Consider the following 19,675-nt stretch of genomic DNA (forward strand, 5'->3'; position numbering starts at 1 on the left):
ACACACACACACACACACACACACACACATATACAAATATGTTTTCAATGTCTTTAGGATGTGTTATTGTGAAAAAAATATTTTAATGGTCTAACCATTTCATATATTTCATTGTGATCTATATTATCAGTCAAAAAAAAAAATAGCTTTAACCATTTGTTTGTTGGCCAAAGCTGAAAGCTGATAAAAAGATTAATACTATATCTAATACTGCTGCTCCCTCTAGTTGACAACAGTGGAATTGCAGCCTCCATCTTACAGTTGAAGTGTTTGAATGAATGAATGGGAATTTGGTTTTTCACTTATATCTCGGGAATGCCCAGGGCAAATTACACCACATTTGAATCGAAGCTAGCAGAGAACGGGCCCTTTCCAACGAGCTCTCACACAAGGTTCGGGGTGGTTTGGGTCGGGAGTTGCGGTCGTTCAAAGTCGGGGGTCCGCGGGCTTGCGATGCGCGGGGGGGCGCGCTCCCGAGGCCCGCGATGACACGTTTCGATCAAGAGCGTGGAGAGGACCTTACCATCAAAATTTGAGCACGAAACGACTTTCCGTTTTCAAGTTATGAGTGAATTTGTACTGGGGGGCGTGGCCTAAATGCCGTTTTACTTTCGTTTTCATGTTAAATGTTAAAATAATGATTTTATAAAGTCTAAATATGAATTATATAACAATATTACGGAGTAGTATGATGAAATGACAGCAGGGGGCAGTAAAATACCACTTATTGGCTTAATATGTCATGGTATTCATTTTAAGGCTACGTATTGAAGTGACCCTATTATAGCCATCCAAATGAAGAAGTTATACTTTTTCTGATAATTATTTATCTAGAGAGTCCAGAGAATTGCACTGCACTGGTTTTGAACATTATTATATGAACATTATATGTTCATAGATGGAAAACACTATTTACAGCCAATACAGGCAATTTACCATAGGAAATATATGGTTTTAAAGCCTTTTAACAGTTATAGCGCCACCTATGGTCCGATCTCCATAAAATGTTGCATGCTTGTTAATGATGTTATGTCACATATGCTCATCAATTTTTGTGAAGTTCTGAGTTTTCGTTTAGGATTTATAGGCTTTTTAGTGCATTTTGCCACGCCCATTTTCTTTATGACCCAATATACCCATGCGAAAAATGCAAAAGTTCAACTTTTTTTTGATAATTATTGATCTAGAGAGTCCAGAGAATTGTCCTAGACTGGTCTGGTTCCGATCGGGCGAAAAACCAGGGACAAGTTCGCAAAAGTAGGTTTTTAACATATTCATGAATAATTAATTAATGGTTTGATTGACATTAGTGGTTCTTGAGGCAAAGTTGTTGAGCATGAGCAGATCTATCAAATGATATGCATTTTATGACGATAAGTGTAACACCACGTGATTACAGAGCCAAAAAAACTCGTTAGCGCCAACTAGTGGCCGATTTCTTTCAAAATTCTTACAGACCTCTAGGGCCATGAGTCGAACATGCCCATCGAGTTTCGTTCCGATCGACGTCCGTTAACCTTGTCTTATAGGTGCTCAAACTTCATTGGCCGATGGCGGCCATGTTTTTTGAGATACACCAATGTCCTCATAGACATACATGGCACCTTGGACCAAGACACTGCATACCAATTTTCAAGTCAATCGGACTAACGGTCAGGTGGTTATGGGCTGTTTTATGTTTTTTTCATGTTATAGCGCCACCATGTGGCCATTCGCCGCGGTTTTTTTACTGTGACCTCAAATTGACCTCTTACACATTTGTACCGAGTTTGGTGAAGATACCTCATTTACTTCTGGAGTTATAGCCGTTTTAGTAAAATAGGCTCCTCCCACAACATACATTTGGGCGCCCCTTAGCGACCGTGAATGGAAATTTCAACTTTTTTTCGATAATTATTGATATTCAGACTCCAGAGAACATTTCTGCACTGGTTTGGTTCCGATCGGGCAAAAAACCAGGGACTAGTTCGCAAAAGTAGGTTTTTGACAAAATTCAAAATGGCGGAAAATCTATCATGGCGGAAATGAAATCGGAGATATACATTTTGTTCGTCAGGCATCCAGCTTTCCAATGATATAAGACACTTGAGTCTATGACATACGGTCTAGGAGTTATGAGCAGTTTCGCGCTTTTGGTCGCTATAGCGCCACCTATGGGCCATTCGAGGTCATAATTTGATAACCTCTCCTCGATTTTTGTACTACCATATGGCAAAGTTTCAAAGTTCCAGCTCTTACGGTTTGGGCTGCACGATGCGTTTTACGGCAGAAGAAAAATAATAATAAAAATCAGGACAATTACAATAGGGTTTCAGCACTTCGTGCTTGAACCCCTAATAATAATAATAATTAAAGCTGCAAGCAGCATTTAGCGGGGTTCAAGCATTTAGGGTCTTTAAGCACATAAGGCAGTTTAGTGAGTTGTCTGAGTTTTTGTTTAGGATTTACAGGCTTTTGAGTGTTTTTTGCCATACACATTTTCTAAATGATCCTGTTATGGCTACCCAATGGGTAAAGTTAAAGTTTTTTATATAATTAATAATCTAGAGCTTCCAGAGAATTGTACTGCACTGGTATATTTCCGATCGGGCGAAAAACCTAGGACTAGTTCGCAAAAGTAGGTTTTTAACATAATCGCAAGTATTTAATGAACAAATTGATTGACAGCAGTAGTTCTTGAGGCAAAGTTGTTCAGTATGAGGAGATCTATCAAATGATATGCATCACGTGATTACATAGCCGTAAAACCTGTTAGCGTCAACTAGTGGCTGATTTTTCAAAATTCTTACAGACCTCTAGGGCCACGAGTCGAACATGCCCACCGAGTTTCGTTCCGATTGGCCTCCGTTAACCTTGTCTAATAGGTGCTCAAATTTCATTGGTCGATGGCGGCCATGTTTTTCGAGATACGCCAACGTCCTCATAGACATACATGGCACCTTGGACCAAGACACTGCATACAAATTTTCAAGTCAATTGGACTAACGGTCAGGTGGTTATAGCCTGTTTTATGTTTGGAACATGTTTTGTTCCTCGCGGAGTACCTCTGGAATGCTTCTGCGGAGGTTTATTGTTTTATCCGCAGCAATAAAGTTTGTTGGCGTCTAAATGGATCGCGCTCTGGATCACTAACAGGAATTATTCTCGTCATGTATACACTTAACTTGATGAAAAGCGGGATTGACGCACTGCAAGCAGAGAGATGATTTCTGGCTGCCTCCGCAAAAATTGTCTTCGGCGGACAGCCCGCTGTCTTTGGAACGATTTTAGTACTTTTGCGGCAGACAAACACATGTGTTTCTCTTTCTGGATCTTTTTCTTTGAAAACAAAACCAAAGGTAAAAAAAAAAAAAAAAGAACAAATGTGATGCGAGCAATTCTATCCATTTTGACGCCTTTTCATTCATAGCGGTTACCAAGCAACACGATTATGCACCAGCTGCAACTTGATGACACAAGCATACTGCGGTTCGGATACAAATAATATGTGAACACAAGTCCATCGGGGGCAGGGGGGGAGCAATCGAACTCGGGTTAGGAACAGGCAATCGAACCAAGTGTGAAAGCGCCCTTAGTCTAGTTTTAGTCAATGAAAATTGTATTTTAGTCTCTTTTTAGAAATGCAATTCTATTTAACCCAGTCAATATAGTGTATCACTATGGAAAAATAGCGAAAATAGTGAACAGAAAAGTAACACTCGTCTCATTCGTGGAGGTTGAAAAACAAGTTCTTTCTGACATCCAAGATTTAATGTATTAATTTAAATGCAAAAGAAAAGGCATGAGAGTCGGTTGTTTTTGTCAATTTTAAGTTTTAATTTAAAATATTTGTCATTTTAATATAACTATATGGCTAAATATTTTACCACTTGCTAATAAATCTAGATAGAAGTAGTGCATTGAATACATTGTTTAAATTGTGCTTAAAAGTGAATTACGACCATTAAAGAGTATGTGTGTACAAAGAGAATCGTAATGCTGACAAAACTTTTTTTAAATAAAAGTATTTGATAACTTCTGGATTTGAAATAAAAATAGTGAGTATGTGTTTGTGGTTCAGCCGTGGATCAGTTACGCACTGCAAACGCAGCATATGTGAAAGCACTATAGCGAGTGCTGCTCCTGCACCGCATATGCACTGCACACGGAGTATGGGCCCTATCTTGCACCCAGCGCAATTGACTTTGTACACCGCCGCATGTATCATTCCTATTTTGCACCCGCGCACAGCGGACTTTTCCCTCCACAGACGCACGTCGGTTAACTAAGAAATACACTTGCGCTCCCGGGGGCGGTTCAGCGCAAAGAGGCGGCGTGTTCCGGCGCAAACGTTCCCTCATGCTATTTTGCACGTTTAGAAAACAATTCCGCCACTAACTGAAAAAATCTAGTTTAAAGTCAGTGGCGCGTTGCACATGTTATTCTTATGCTATTTTAAGGGCGCATGCTTGGCCATAATCAATGTAGCGTGTGCACAACGCACATACACTTTGATTCTCTCACACAGAAGCAGCCGTTTTCATTTTTGCAAATCATACATTACGATAGATAGATAGATAGATAGATAGATAGATAGATAGATAGATAATTATAAAAGCATACTTCTAGTTTACACATTTACCCAAATTATCATACGCCTGTTTAACCGAAGTTAATTTGGGTGTGTTTCTCCATCCCCAATGTCACTTCTCTGTGTTTTACGGCCCTGACGAGAACGTCGGTCTCCTCGGCTGTGAACCGCTGCTGGCGCGCGTCTGGCAAATCCACCGTTATAATAGGAATCCGCTATAGAATAAGCGCGTCTGCTCTTAAAGGGAATGTGAGATGACGCTCTGATTGGTTTATTTCACGTTACGCCCAAACCACACCTATGAGTAATGAAGCTACTGCAGACCAACACATTTTAGATTTGCGTTGAGCGCAAGAGTAATTTATCCCGCCGGTATAATAGCAACAGCGCCCAAGACCCGGCCACAAAGTTACTTGCGTTTCGCGCTTGATACTTGCGTTTCAGATCGTTAAAATCGGGCCCTATGTGTGAAACGGGCGTCAGACTTAACTTTGTTTGTTGTCGTTTACGCTAACTCACCGCAGCTGCATCTTCTAGTTTAAACTGATTCAGTTTAAAGAGTTGTTCAGACTTCTCTCGATCAGTTGAAGTCTCTCCATTTCAGATGTAAAAATAAATAAATTTATTTCACAAATTAAAAGTCCTGTGAGTCCGAAAAACAAAAGAAAATTGTAATTATCCTACCAGTTGATGGTTTCAAATTATGGTTCAAAGTGGAAACCGGTCCATGGGCACTGGTCAGCTAGCCATTTGTGCATATTTAATTGTATTCAATAGGCAGGCGATTCACCTCCACAGGATTATTTATGGCACAAAACAGGATACACTTGCCGATCACGTTCACATAGGAAAAAAAACAGAGAACAAGAAAACGCAGCCTTGGAAAACACAAGGCAAACGTACAATAATTCATTTCTGATTCAACATTTCAGTAACAAATCATATACATGCGCAGTTCAAATGACACATTAATCGAACTTTTCGACAGTTACTTAACACAGACACTCATTAATCACTCAATGGGTCTCATTCATGAAATTGTAAATATACGAGTAAATATGTGAGTGATTTGCGCGTAAAGGCGACATTCCCGAAAATTCTTCTCCTGATTCAGAAATACTTCGTAAACGTCAGATGTGATAGTGAAGTGTGTGTGTGTGTGTGTGTGTGTGTGTGTGTGTGTGTGTGTGTGTGTGTGTGAATGAATTCCAATCAGTTGTAAATGGGACGCGTGTGCACGCTCATTCTCTAAATTACCATAAATCCCGCCCATTAAAACCGACTGAAAACTATAGGCTATATGGGCATTATATTATGACACCAAACGAAGGATTTCAACTTGTCTTCTCAAAAACGAATGAAGAAGAGAAATTTCTCAGATGCAGAAATTGAAGTTTATTATCAGAAGTTCATTCAAAACGCCACATTTTGTTTTCAAGCGTACATAGTGGCGTATCAGGCCTAAAAAAAAGGAAGCTTGGCAGCATAGATGCAGTTAATGGAGTTTCATCTGTTAATCGAACAGTCCTAGAAGTGAAAAGAAAATGGTTTGACATGAAGCTTGACTGCATTATTTGTGACTTGCGGACTTGTAAAAGAATAAACAGCTTGAATAAAAAAATTAAATAAAAAAAACTTGCGGACTTTTGTTCCGTTTGCAGATGGCTCTCGTAATTACTGGCTGTCGTAATAAAAGTAAAAAGAAAAACCGTATGTAATTACTATATATAATATTTGGTAACACTTTACAATACAGGTGCACTAATAACCATTAATTCATGCTTAACTAATGCACAGATAATCATGTGTTAATGTATGACTCATGAAGAACTAAACCATTAATTAATGATTACTGCATCATGAAGATTCTAAATGATTAATATAAAGTAATATATGAATTGTTATTAATTAAATGTGTCATAATGTATTAATTCATTAATAACTTGTTTTATTAACTAAAAGTCTAAATCAATGCGTTAATTACCACAATTGGTCAAGGCAATGTACTTCAACTTCCAGTTGTCTGCTTTAATTAATCATTAACTAATGATTTGCAAATGCATCATTATGTTATGACTTTACTTGTTGAGGCACATGACTATTAACTAATTGTTAAGTAATATGCCATTTTGGTTTTGACATCCACACTAAGCCATGGATTTCAATTTCCAACCATGTACAACCAAGATTTCACTGAGTCCGATGAACTTTGTTGTTCATGGCACAGGACTATGTCAGGTTAACATACACTGAGAACATGCGGTTAAGCGCTGCTAGTTCATAACACTGTGTCTAGACTGGACAAAGACAATAGAACGTCCATTATAGTCAGTGATACTACACTGGATGCGTCGCGACACTACACGACAAAACCCAGTCAGTAAACCGATGCCACACTCTATTACTGACGTACTCAGAGCTCTTGTGCTAGTTCTGTTACGAAGGACTAATGGCCTTTCGATGGTCTGTCATGTCCAGGTGTAGACAGCTGGTCTCGTCCAGTGTAAACACAGTATAACAGCTTCAGGAGTTCAGATTCTGGTGTGCTGATATTTGTGTGCAGCCCAACTTACCCCATCCTTCACACACGTTCACCAACATTACATTCACTGCATGTGCAAACTGTCAAAACCCATAAATGGCATATTACTTAACAATTAGTTAATAGTCATGTGCCTCAACAAGTAAAGTCATAACATAATGATGCATTTGCAAACCATTAGTTAATGATTAATTAAAGCAGACAACTGGAAGTTGAAGTACATTGCTTTGACCAACTGTGGTAATTAACGCATTCATTTACACTTTTAGTTAATAAAATAAGTTATTAATTAATTAATACATTGACACATTTAATTAATAACAATTCATATATTACTTAATCTATTAATCATTTAGAATCTTTATTAGTTGCTGATGCAGTAATCATTAATTAATGGTTTAGTTCTTCATGAGTCATACATTAACACATGATTATCTGTGCATTAGTTAAATATGAATTAATGCAGATTAGTGCACCCGTATTGTAAAGTGTTACCTAATATTTTTTCAAAATGCTGTGTAAATATGTACACGATTAAGGTGAATTAAAATGCAGCCTTATTAATGAGCAAAACGTTCGGATGTTAAACGCACTATTTACGCGTGGCTGGGAGCAGGTGTAGATCTCTTTCGTACCAACTAACGTTTGGAAAATACGAACATTTTAATGAATCCGAAAATTTACGTCAGAACCACTTTACACACGATTTACACAAAAATTCGTTCTGCTCGTGTTTCATGAATAAGACCCATTGTCTCAACTCATGACACAATGATCATTGTTATACGTGATAGCTTTAGCCTACGGCTAATTAGTTCAGCTCGCGCTGTGCGGCCTACACTCAGCTCATATCAAATCATTTCTGAAATTGACATATCTTTCATAAGATAACATATGATAAAAAAAATGTCACTCACCAAAACGAGATTGCATCACATATTCAATAAAAAAAAGACTATTCAATAAAGATTACCGCTCTGGGATCCACTAAATCTTTACTCCGATTTCCACTTCACCTCTCTCTGACGACAACACTCCAGGCTGAAGCATCCAAAGTTTACAAGTGCACACAATCACAGTTCTAGATAGATTATGATTATCATTTAGTGCAAGGAGTTTCTGGAGAAATGCTCCGCGTCTCATTTGATCTGTTCTCATCTGATTCTCTGTTTATGCTGACAGCGGCAGCGCCTGCGCGACCTGTGGGCGGGCCTTATGAATATGCCGCTTCTGTTGGCTCTCAGGGGTGTCAGTCACAGCAGCACAATCAGTGATTGGATGAATCGTGTGTTATTGCCCAGTGGTGTAATCGAGTGCATCAAGTAAAGAAAAAAAAAAAGAACTGATTGAAAAATATAATTTGTCCAGAACAGAGCGATACGACTCAATTTAAACTGTTATAGAAGAGCTAATATACTAAGAATGCACTGGTCTCTCAAGGATTGTCTCTCTGCTTTATTTTATAAGAAATATCTCTGTCTAAAGTTCCTAATGTCCTGTACTCTCAACTTTTGTATAATAGTACTAGTCATAATTTTTACACCAGGCATGAATAAAAGCAGTAAAATACCACTTATTGGCTTAATGACATGTTATATAATTTTTACCTTTTTGACTGTTATAGAGGCAAATTTTGTCTGATCTGTCTGAAATGTTTCATGCTTATTAAGAGTCATGAACATTATTATACATAATACACTATAATATACTAAGAATGCACTGGTCTCTCAAGGATTGTCTCTCTGCTTTATTTTATAAGAAATATCTCTGTGTCTAAAGTTCCTAATGTCCTGTACTCTCAACTTTTGTATAATAGTACTAGTCATAATTTTTACACCAGGCATGAATAAAAGCAAGGCAAGGCAAGGCAAGGCAAGGCAAGTTTATTTATATAGCACATTTCATACACAATGGCAATTCAAAGTGCTTTACATAGAAGAAATTAAAATAATGAAAGGAAATAAGAATAATTAAAACAGTTTAGAAAAATAAAATAAAATACAGTACTTTTAAAAAATAAAAAAGAATATTTATTATAGATCTTTCTTTCAAAGGATTCCCTTAAGACTTAAATCTTTCAACCTTCTTTTAACCTTCAATCTTCTTACGACTTCCATCTATCAACTTTCCTTTAACTTTCTTTTCTCCCTCATTTACTCACACGTTCTTTCCACTTTCTTTAGAACTTTAGCACTGCGTTCACATTCTTTCTCAGACGAAAACTTTAATATCGTCATTTAAATACTGTTCTACTTTCAAACCCACATTAATCACTTTCACATTATCACCTTCTGAGTGGGCATTTACAGTTTCGGGCTAAATGCCCTGCTGACATAGGAGAAATTAAAATAATTAAAAGAAATAAGAATAATTAAAACAGTTTAGAAAAATAGTGTAAAATACAGTACAGTACAAACAGTCGGACGAACAGCGGCACAGTGCTCATTCAGTAAATGCACAGCTAAACAGAAGTGTTTTGAGTCTGGATTTGAATGTGACCACTGTAGGAGCACCTCTGATCTCTTCTGGAAGCTGGTTCCAGCTGCGGCTGGCATAATAGCTAAAAGCAGACTCGCCATGTTTAGAGTGAACCCTTGGTATTTCTAGCTGATATGATCCTAATGATCTGAGTGATCTGTTGGGTTTATATTCAGTGAGCATATCTGCAATGTATTGAGGTCCTAGGCCATTGAATGATTTATATACCAGTAATAATACTTTAAAATCAATCCTAAATCTAACTGGGAGCCAGTGTAAAGACCTGAGGACTGGTGTGATATGTTCATATTTTTGAAAGAAAATATGAAATTCGTAAAAAAAAGCAGTAAAAGCAGTAAAATACCACTTATTGGCTTAATGACATGTTATATAATTTTTACCTTTTTGACTGTTATAGAGGCAAATTTTGTCTGATCTGTCTGAAATGTTTCATGCTTATTAAGAGTCATGAACATTATTATATGAAAATTATTTCATTTTGATCAAATTATTTCCTATGGAATTTTTCATAGGAAAAGACCATTCACAGCCAATACAGGCAATTTACCATAGGAAATATATGGTTTTAAAGTGTTTTAACAGTTATAGCGCCACCTTTGGTCCGATCTCCATACAAATTTCCAGGCTTCTTTAGCATGTTATGACAAATATGCGCATACATTTTTGTGAAGTTCTGGGTTTTCGTTTAGGTTTTATAGGCTTTTGAGTGCATTTTGCCACGCCCATTTTCTTTATGACCCAATATACCCATGAGAAAAATGCAAAAGTTCAACTTTTTTTTGATAATTATTGACCTAGAGAGTCCATAGAATTGTCCTAGACTGGTTTGGTTCTGATCGGGCGAAAAACCAGGGACTAGTTCGCAAAAGTAGGTTTTTAACATAATTACGAATATTTAATGAACGGTTTGATTGACAGCAATGGTTCTTGAGGCAAAGTTGTTCAACAAGAGGAGATCTATCAAATGGTATGCATTTTGTGACAATAAGTGTAACACCACGTGATTACAGAGCCTTTAAACTCGTTAGCGCCAACTAGTGGCCGATTTCTTTCAAAATTCTTACAGACCTCTAGGGCCATGAGTCGAACATGCCTACCGAGTTTTGTTCCGATCAGCCTCCGTAAACCTTGTCTAATAGGTGCTCAAATTTCATTGGCCGATGGCGGCCATGTTTTTTGAGATACGCCAATGTCCTCATAGACATACATGGCACCTTGGACCAAGACACTGCATACCAATTTTCAAGTCAATCGGACTAACGGTCAGGTGGTTATGGGCCGTTTTATGTTTTTTTCATGTTATAGCGCCACCATGTGGCCATTCGCCGCGGTTTTTTTACTGTGACCTCAAATTGACCTCTTACACATTTGTACCGAGTTTGGTGAAGATACCTCATTTACTTCTGGAGTTATAGCCGTTTTAGTAAAATAGGCTCCTCCCACAACATACATTTGGGCGCCCCTTAGCGACCGTGAATGGAAATTTCAACTTTTTTTCGATAATTATTGATATTCAGACTCCAGAGAACATTTCTGCACTGGTTTGGTTCCGATCGGGCAAAAAACCAGGGACTAGTTCGCAAAAGTAGGTTTTTGACAAAATTCAAAATGGCGGAAAATCTATCATGGCGGAAATGAAATCGGAGATATACGTTTTGTTCGTCAGGCATCCAGCTTTCCAATGATATAAGACACTTGAGTCTACGACATACGGTCTAGGAGTTATGAGCAGTTTCGCGCTTTTGGTCGCTATAGCGCCACCTATGGGCCATTCGAGGTCATAATTTGATAACCTCTCCTCGATTTTTGTACTACCATATGGCAAAGTTTCAAAGTTCCAGCTCTTACGGTTTGGGCTGCACGATGCGTTTTACGGCAGAAGAAAAATAATAATAAAAATCAGGACAATTACAATAGGGTTTCAGCACTTCGTGCTTGAACCCCTAAAAATCAGTACAATTACAATAGGGTTTCAGCACTTCGTGCTTGAACCCCTAATAAAAATTGTCCGATCTTCACGAAACTTGGCATGCTTCTTCACCATGTTAGGACACATATGCTCATCGATTTTTGTGAAGTTTGGTGTTTTCCCTTAGGTTGTATAGGCTTTTGAGTGTTTTTTGTCCCTCCCCTTTCCTAAATGACCCTGTTACAGCCAGGTAAATGCAAAAGTTCAACTTTTTTTCAATAATTATTGATCTAGAGAGTCCAGAGAATTGTCCTAGACTGGTCTTGTTCTGATTGGACCAAAAACCAGGGACTAGTTTGCCAAAGTAGGCTTTGGACAAAAGTGCCCATATAAATTTTTTTTTTGCTCAAATCGGGATTTGGAGATAGCCAGGTTGTTCGTCTGGAGCCAGGGATCACAGTGATGCTAAATTTGAGCCTCTATGACAAAGTATGTAGGAGTTATGGCCAATTCAGTAAATGTGGTCATTATAGCACCACCTATGGGCCGATTGGGCTCAGTCCGTGTATCTGAGTAGCGAGCAATACTACTACCATCTGGCCAAGTTTCAAGTCTCTAGGTCTTACGGTTTGGGCTGCACAATGCGTTTTAGGGAAGAATAATAATAATAATAAAAATCAGGGCAATAACAATAGGGTTTCAGCACTTCGTGCTTGAACCCCTAATAAGAAGAGACGTTTTTGCCAGTTATAGCGCCACCTATTGTCTGATCTTCACGAAACTTGGCATGCTTCTTCACCATGTTAGGACACATATGCTCATCGATTTTTGTGAAGTTTGGGGTTTTCCCTTAGGTTGTATAGGCTTTTGAGTGTTTTTTGGTCCCTCCCCTTTCCTAAATGACCCTGTTACAGCCAGGCAAATGAAAATATTCAACTTTTTTTCGATAATTATTTATCTAGAGAGTCCAGAGAATTGTCCTAGACTGGTCTGGTTCCGATTGGACCAAAAACCAGGGACTAGTTCGCCAAAGTAGGCTTTGGACAAAAGTGGCCATATAAATTTTTTTTTTGCTCAAATCGGGATTTGGAGATAGCCAGGTTGTTCGTCTGGAGCCAGGGATCACAGTGATGCTAAATTTGAGCCTCTATGACAAAGTATGTAGGAGTTATGGCCAATTCAGTAAATGTGGTCATTATAGCACCACCTATGGGCCGATTGGGCTCAGTCCGTGTATCTGAGTAGCGAGCAATACTACTACCATCTGGCCAAGTTTCAAGTCTCTAGGTCTTACGGTTTGGGCTGCACAATGCGTTTTAGGGAAGAATAATAATAATAATAAAAATCAGGGCAATAACAATAGGGTTTCAGCACTTCGTGCTTGAACCCCTAATAAGAAGAGACGTTTTTGCCAGTTATAGCGCCACCTATTGTCTGATCTTCACGAAACTTGGCATGCTTCTTCACCATGTTAGGACACATATGCTCATCGATTTTTGTGAAGTTTGGGGTTTTCCCTTAGGTTGTATAGGCTTTTGAGTGTTTTTTGGTCCCTCCCCTTTCCTAAATGACCCTGTTACAGCCAGGCAAATGAAAATATTCAACTTTTTTTCGATAATTATTTATCTAGAGAGTCCAGAGAATTGTCCTAGACTGGTCTGGTTCCGATTGGACCAAAAACCAGGGACTAGTTCGCCAAAGTAGGCTTTGGACAAAAGTGGCCATATAAATTTTTTTTTTGCTCAAATCGAGATTTGGAGATAGCCAGGTTGTTCGTCTGGAGCCAGGGATCACAGTGATGCTAAATTTGAGCCTCTAGGACAAACTATGTAGGAGTTATGACCAATTTAGTAAATGTGGTCATTATAGCACCACCTATTGGCCAATCTGGGCCATATTTTGATAGGTTTTCCCCAAATTGAGCACTATCATTTGGCCAAGTTTCAAGGTTCCAGCTCTTATGGTTTGGGCTGCACGATGCGTTTTAGGGCGGAATAATAATAATAATAATAATTAAAGCTGCAAGCAGCATTTATCGGGGTTCAAGCAGTTAAGGCCTTTAAGCACACAAGCATCAAAAGACATTAAGTTTTATTTAGCAAGCATTTAACAACTGACATAATAGACGGAAAAGACCATTTATAGCCAATACAGGCAGTTTACCATGGGAAATATATGGTTTTAAAGCTTTTTAACAGTTATAGCGCCACCTTTGGTCCGATGTCCATAAAATTTGGCATGCTTGTTAATGATGTTATGTCACATATGCTCACCAATTTTTGTGAAGTTCTGAGTTTTCATTTATGATTTATAGGCATTTTAGTGTATTTTGCCACGCCCCTTTTATTAATTACCCTATTACTGCCACCCAAATGCAAAAGTTAAACTTTTTTTCGATAATTATTGATCTAGTGAGTCCAGAGAATTGTCCTAGACTGGTCTGGTTCCGATCGGGCGAAAAACCAGGGACTAGTTCGCAAAAGTAGGTTTTTAACATATTCATGAATATTTAATGAACTGTTTGATTGACAGCAATGGTTCTTGAGGCAAAGTTGTTCAGAATGAGCAGATCTATCAGATAATATGCATTTTGTGATGATAAGTGTAACACCACGTGATTACAGAGCCATAAAACTCGTTAGCGCCAACTAGTGGCCGATTTCTTTCAAAATTCTTACAGACCTCTAGGGGCTTGAGCCGAACATGCCCACCGAGTTTCGCTCCGATCGGACTTCGTTAACGGTTCTCAAACCTCATTGGCCAATGGCGGCCATGTTTTTCGAGATACGCCAATATCCTTATAGACATAGGTGGCCCCTTGGGCCAAGACACTGCATACCAAATTTCAAGTCATTCGGAAAAACGGTCACGTGTCTATATGTTTTTTTTTGTTTATAGCGCCACCATGTGGCCAATCGACGCAATTTTTTTTACTGTGACCTCAGATTGACCTCTTAAACATGTGTGCCAAGTTTGGTGAAGATATCTCATTTACTTCTCGAGTTATAGCCATTTTAGTAAAAAAGGCTCCTCCCACAACCTTAATTTATCACCCCCTAGCGACCAGGAATCGGAATTTCGACTTCTTTTCGATAATTATTGATCTTCAGACTCCAGAGAACAATTCTGCTCTGGTTTGGTTCCGATCGGACGAAAAACCAGGGAATAGTTTGCAAAAGTAGGTTTTTGACAAAATTCAAAATGGCGGAAAATCTATCATGACGGAAATAAAATCGGAGATATACGTTTTGTTCGTCAGGCGTCCAGCTTTCCAATGATATAAGACACTTGAGTCTATGACTTATCGTCTAGGAGTTATGACCAGTTTCGCGCTTTTGGTTGCTATAGCGCCACCTATGGGCCAATCAGCGTCATAATTTGATAACCTCTCCTCGATTTTTGTACTACCATCTGGCCAAGTTTCAAGTCTCTAGCACTTACGGTTTGGGCTGCACGATGCGTTTTACGGCGGAAGAATAATAATAATAATAATAATAAAAATCAGTACAATTACAATAGGGTTTCAGCACTTCGTGCTTGAACCCCTAATTAAAGCTGCAAGCAGCATTTAGCGGGGTTCAAGCATTTAGGGTCTTTAAGCACATAAGGCAGTTTAGTGAGTTGTCTGAGTTTTTGTTTAGGATTTACAGGCTTTTGAGTGTTTTTTGCCATACCCATTTTCTAAATGATCCTGTTATGGCTACCCAATGGGTAAAGTTAAAGTTTTTTTATATAATTAATAATCTAGAGCTTCCAGAGAATTGTACTGTACTGGTATATTTCCGATCGGGCGAAAAACCTAGGACTAGTTCGCAAAAGTAGGTTTTTAACATAATCGCAAGTATTTAATGAACAAATTGATTGACAGCAGTAGTTCTTGAGGCAAAGTTGTTCAGTATGAGGAGATCTATCAAATGATATGCATCACGTGATTACATAGCCGTAAAACCTGTTAGCGTCAACTAGTGGCTGATTTTTCAAAATTCTTACAGACCTCTAGGGCCACGAGTCGAACATGCCCACCTAGTTTCGTTCTGATCGGCCTCCGTTAAGAGCAAACTAACAGCTTTGAATTAAAATGGTGAGGTATCCTGTTGTAAACATCAACCATGCCTGTTGACAGTTCTCTTTTGTGGGAAAGGAATGAAAAGTTCTCAAATCCGCAGCACAGCCTCAGACATAACATTTATATCCATGATCTGCCATTTTCACTATTGTCCTTGCTTGCTTCTTCACAATACCTGCAGATCTTCTGATGATTCGGCTGTGCAGGTCTACATTAACACTGCCTGGCCTAGAACATGGACTGGAAAATGCAAATTTGGGGGGTATAAATATTAATGATCCTGACTCCAACGTCACAGTCGGTGTTATGGTGGGATTCACTCATTTTTCAGCGGTCTTTTGCAAACAGGAGATTTACACATGAAGGAGGAAACAATGGTGTTTGAGGCTCACGGTATGTCAGTTCCATGTCCAGAACTCTTATCATTCAACTATGCCAAGATAAATACAGTTTTCAACTGTATGGCACCTTTAAAATAGATGATTAGTAATATAATGCTTACTTGGAGTCTGAAATGGCTTTAACAAAAGAAGAAAAATATTCTTAGATTTCTGTTCATTCTAATCATGTACAAATAAAGTAGCACAGTAAGATTACATTTATTTGAATGCATTAGTGAGTGTGTGTGCTGTGTGTGCAGCGTATCAATACTAAAAGTGAAGGTGTAGTTGATATCTTTGGTGATAATATCTGTAGTAATCATAAAAAAACAATTAAGAAATAAATAATTAAAATTACAAATAATATTCTATTAAGATATGAGTTACAATAACATGATTTGCAATAGTAATAATATCAATAATATATGCACAATACACACAGATTAGACTATCAGGTCTGTGTCTTACAAAAACATTAGTATTGCAGCCAATGTGAGTCTGTGGGATTTATAAACAGACAAAATATGATTTGAAATGTTATTTTAATGATTTTATTAAGTTTAAACAATATTTCAAATGGAAAAAAAATTTAAAAATAATATTTTAGTGAGCAGAATGAACCAATGAGTGTTCTTCTTCTGGTGGTTAAAATGTAAATGAAAACAATAATACTTAAACAATAATACTTAATACACTAACCATGCTTGAACACACACATGCACACACATTTTGTTGTAGATGGAGATATTTAAAATAAAAGATAGGTAACAAAATGATAATTGCAAATCTCCTCTGTATAACACCATTTTCAGATTTCAAATTAATCACTGAGAGGCAGAATTGTTCAAACTGAGAGCTCAGTAAAAATGAAGTGATAAACTTTGACAAAACATGACTGTTATAATAGGTGATTTTCATGCAAGTAATTTGATATAGTCCAAAAACTAATGCAAAAGCACAGATGAAAATATTTTATTAAGTAGAATGTCCTGCAGAGGGCAGTAGAAGACCACTAATTGGCTCACTTTCATTTGAAAGACTTTTTTATCCACCAGTAAAACAAAGCAGTTTCTCCATGTTCTTTCCATTAAGCATGCTTACACACACAGACACACACACAAACACAAACACATCCACACACACAGATACAAATATGTTTTCAATGTCTTTAGGATGTGTTATTGTGAAAAAATATTTTAATGGTCTAACCATTTCATATATTTCATTGTGATCTATATTATCAGTCCAATAATAATTTAAAAAAAATAGCTTTAACCATTTGTTTGTTGGCCAAAGCTGAAAGCTGATAAAAAGATTAATACTATATCTAATACTGCTGCTCCCTCTAGTTGACAACAGTGGAATTGCAGCCTCCATCTTACAGTTGAAGTGTTTGAATGAATGAATGGGAATTTGGTTTTTCACTTATATCTCGGGAATGCCCAGGGCAAATTACACCACATTTGAATCGAAGCTAGCAGAGAACGGGCCCTTTCCAACGAGCTCTCACACAAGGTTCGGGGTGGTTTGGGTCGGGAGTTGCGGTCGTTCAAAGTCGGGGGTCCGCGGGCTTGCGATGCGCGGGGGGGCGCGCTCCCGAGGCCCGCGATGACACGTTTCGATCAAGAGCGTGGAGAGGACCTTACCATCAAAATTTGAGCACGAAACGACTTTCCGTTTTCAAGTTATGAGTGAATTTGTACTGGGGGGCGTGGCCTAAATGCCGTTTTACTTTCGTTTTCATGTTAAATGTTAAAATAATGATTTTATAAAGTCTAAATATGAATTATATAACAATATTACGGAGTAGTATGATGAAATGACAGCAGGGGGCAGTAAAATACCACTTATTGGCTTAATATGTCATGGTATTCATTTTAAGGCTACGTATTGAAGTGACCCTATTATAGCCATCCAAATGAAGAAGTTATACTTTTTCTGATAATTATTTATCTAGAGAGTCCAGAGAATTGCACTGCACTGGTTTTGAACATTATTATATGAACATTATATGTTCATAGATGGAAAACACTATTTACAGCCAATACAGGCAATTTACCATAGGAAATATATGGTTTTAAAGCCTTTTAACAGTTATAGCGCCACCTATGGTCCGATCTCCATAAAATGTTGCATGCTTGTTAATGATGTTATGTCACATATGCTCATCAATTTTTGTGAAGTTCTGAGTTTTCGTTTAGGATTTATAGGCTTTTTAGTGCATTTTGCCACGCCCATTTTCTTTATGACCCAATATACCCATGCGAAAAATGCAAAAGTTCAACTTTTTTTTGATAATTATTGATCTAAAGAGTCCATAGAATTGTCCTAGACTCGTTTGGTTCTGATCGGGCGAAAAACCTAGGACTAGTTCGCAAAAGTAGGTTTTTAACATAATTACAAATATTTAATGAACGTTTTGATTGACAGCAATGGTTCTTGAGGCAAAGTTGTTCAGCATGAGCAGATCTATCAAATGATATGCATTTTGTGACGATAAGTGTAACACCACGTGGTTACAGAGCCATAAAACTTGTTAGCGCCAACTAGTGGCCGATTTCTTTCAAAATTCTTACAGACCTCTAGGGCCAGGAGTCGAACATGCCCATCGAGTTTCGTTCCGATCGACGTCCGTTAACCTTGTCTAATAGGTGCTCAAACTTCATTGGCCGATGGCGGCCATGTTTTTTGAGATACACCAATGTCCTCATAGACATACATGGCACCTTGGACCAAGACACTGCATACCAATTTTCAAGTCAATCGGACTAACGGTCAGGTGGTTATGGGCCGTTTTATGTTTTTTTCATGTTATAGCGCCACCATGTGGCCATTTGCCGCGGTTTTTTTACTGTGACCTCAAATTGACCTATTACACATTTGTACCGAGTTTGGTGAAGATACCTCATTTACTTCTGGAGTTATAGCCGTTTTAGTAAAATAGGCTCCTCCCACAACATACATTTGGGCGCCCCTTAGCGACCGTGAATGTAAATTTCAACTTTTTTTCGATAATTATTGATATTCAGACTCCAGAGAACATTTCTGCACTGGTTTGGTTCCAATCGGGCAAAAAACCAGGGACTAGTTCGCAAAAGTAGGTTTTTGACAAAATTCAAAATGGCGGAAAATCTATCATGGCGGAAATGAAATCGGAGATATACGTTTTGTTCGTCAGGCATCCAGCTTTCCAATGATATAAGACACTTGAGTCTACGACATACGGTCTAGGAGTTATGAGCAGTTTCGCGCTTTTGGTCGCTATAGCGCCACCTATGGGCCATTCGAGGTCATAATTTGATAACCTCTCCTCGATTTTTGTACTACCATATGGCAAAGTTTCAAAGTTCCAGCTCTTACGGTTTGGGCTGCACGATGCGTTTTACGGCAGAAGAAAAATAATAATAAAAATCAGGACAATTACAATAGGGTTTCAGCACTTCGTGCTTGAACCCCTAATAATAAAAATCAGTACAATTACAATAGGGTTTCAGCACTTCGTGCTTGAACCCCTAATAAAAATTGTCCGATCTTCACGAAACTTGGCATGCTTCTTCACCATGTTAGGACACATATGCTCATCGATTTTTGTGAAGTTTGGGGTTTTCCCTTAGGTTGTATAGGCTTTTGAGTGTTTTTTGGTCCCTCCCCTTTCCTAAATGACCCTGTTACAGCCAGGCAAATGAAAATATTCAACTTTTTTTCGATA

At 38.1% G+C, this 19,675-nt stretch overlaps 1 protein-coding gene across 1 annotated transcript in view; it reads right to left on the minus strand.

The window, feature by feature from the left end:
* LOC309495537 (uncharacterized protein) overlaps window positions 1-19,675 on the minus strand; it is a gene marked incomplete at its 5' end in the record, with an annotated part of 180,691 nt that overhangs the window by 88,186 nt on the left and 72,830 nt on the right. The gene's annotated exons all lie outside the window — the stretch shown is intronic.

Source organism: Leuciscus leuciscus (assembly GCF_965113295.1).
Source record: "Leuciscus leuciscus genome assembly, chromosome: 3".
Classification (NCBI taxonomy): domain Eukaryota; kingdom Metazoa; phylum Chordata; class Actinopteri; order Cypriniformes; family Leuciscidae; genus Leuciscus; species Leuciscus leuciscus.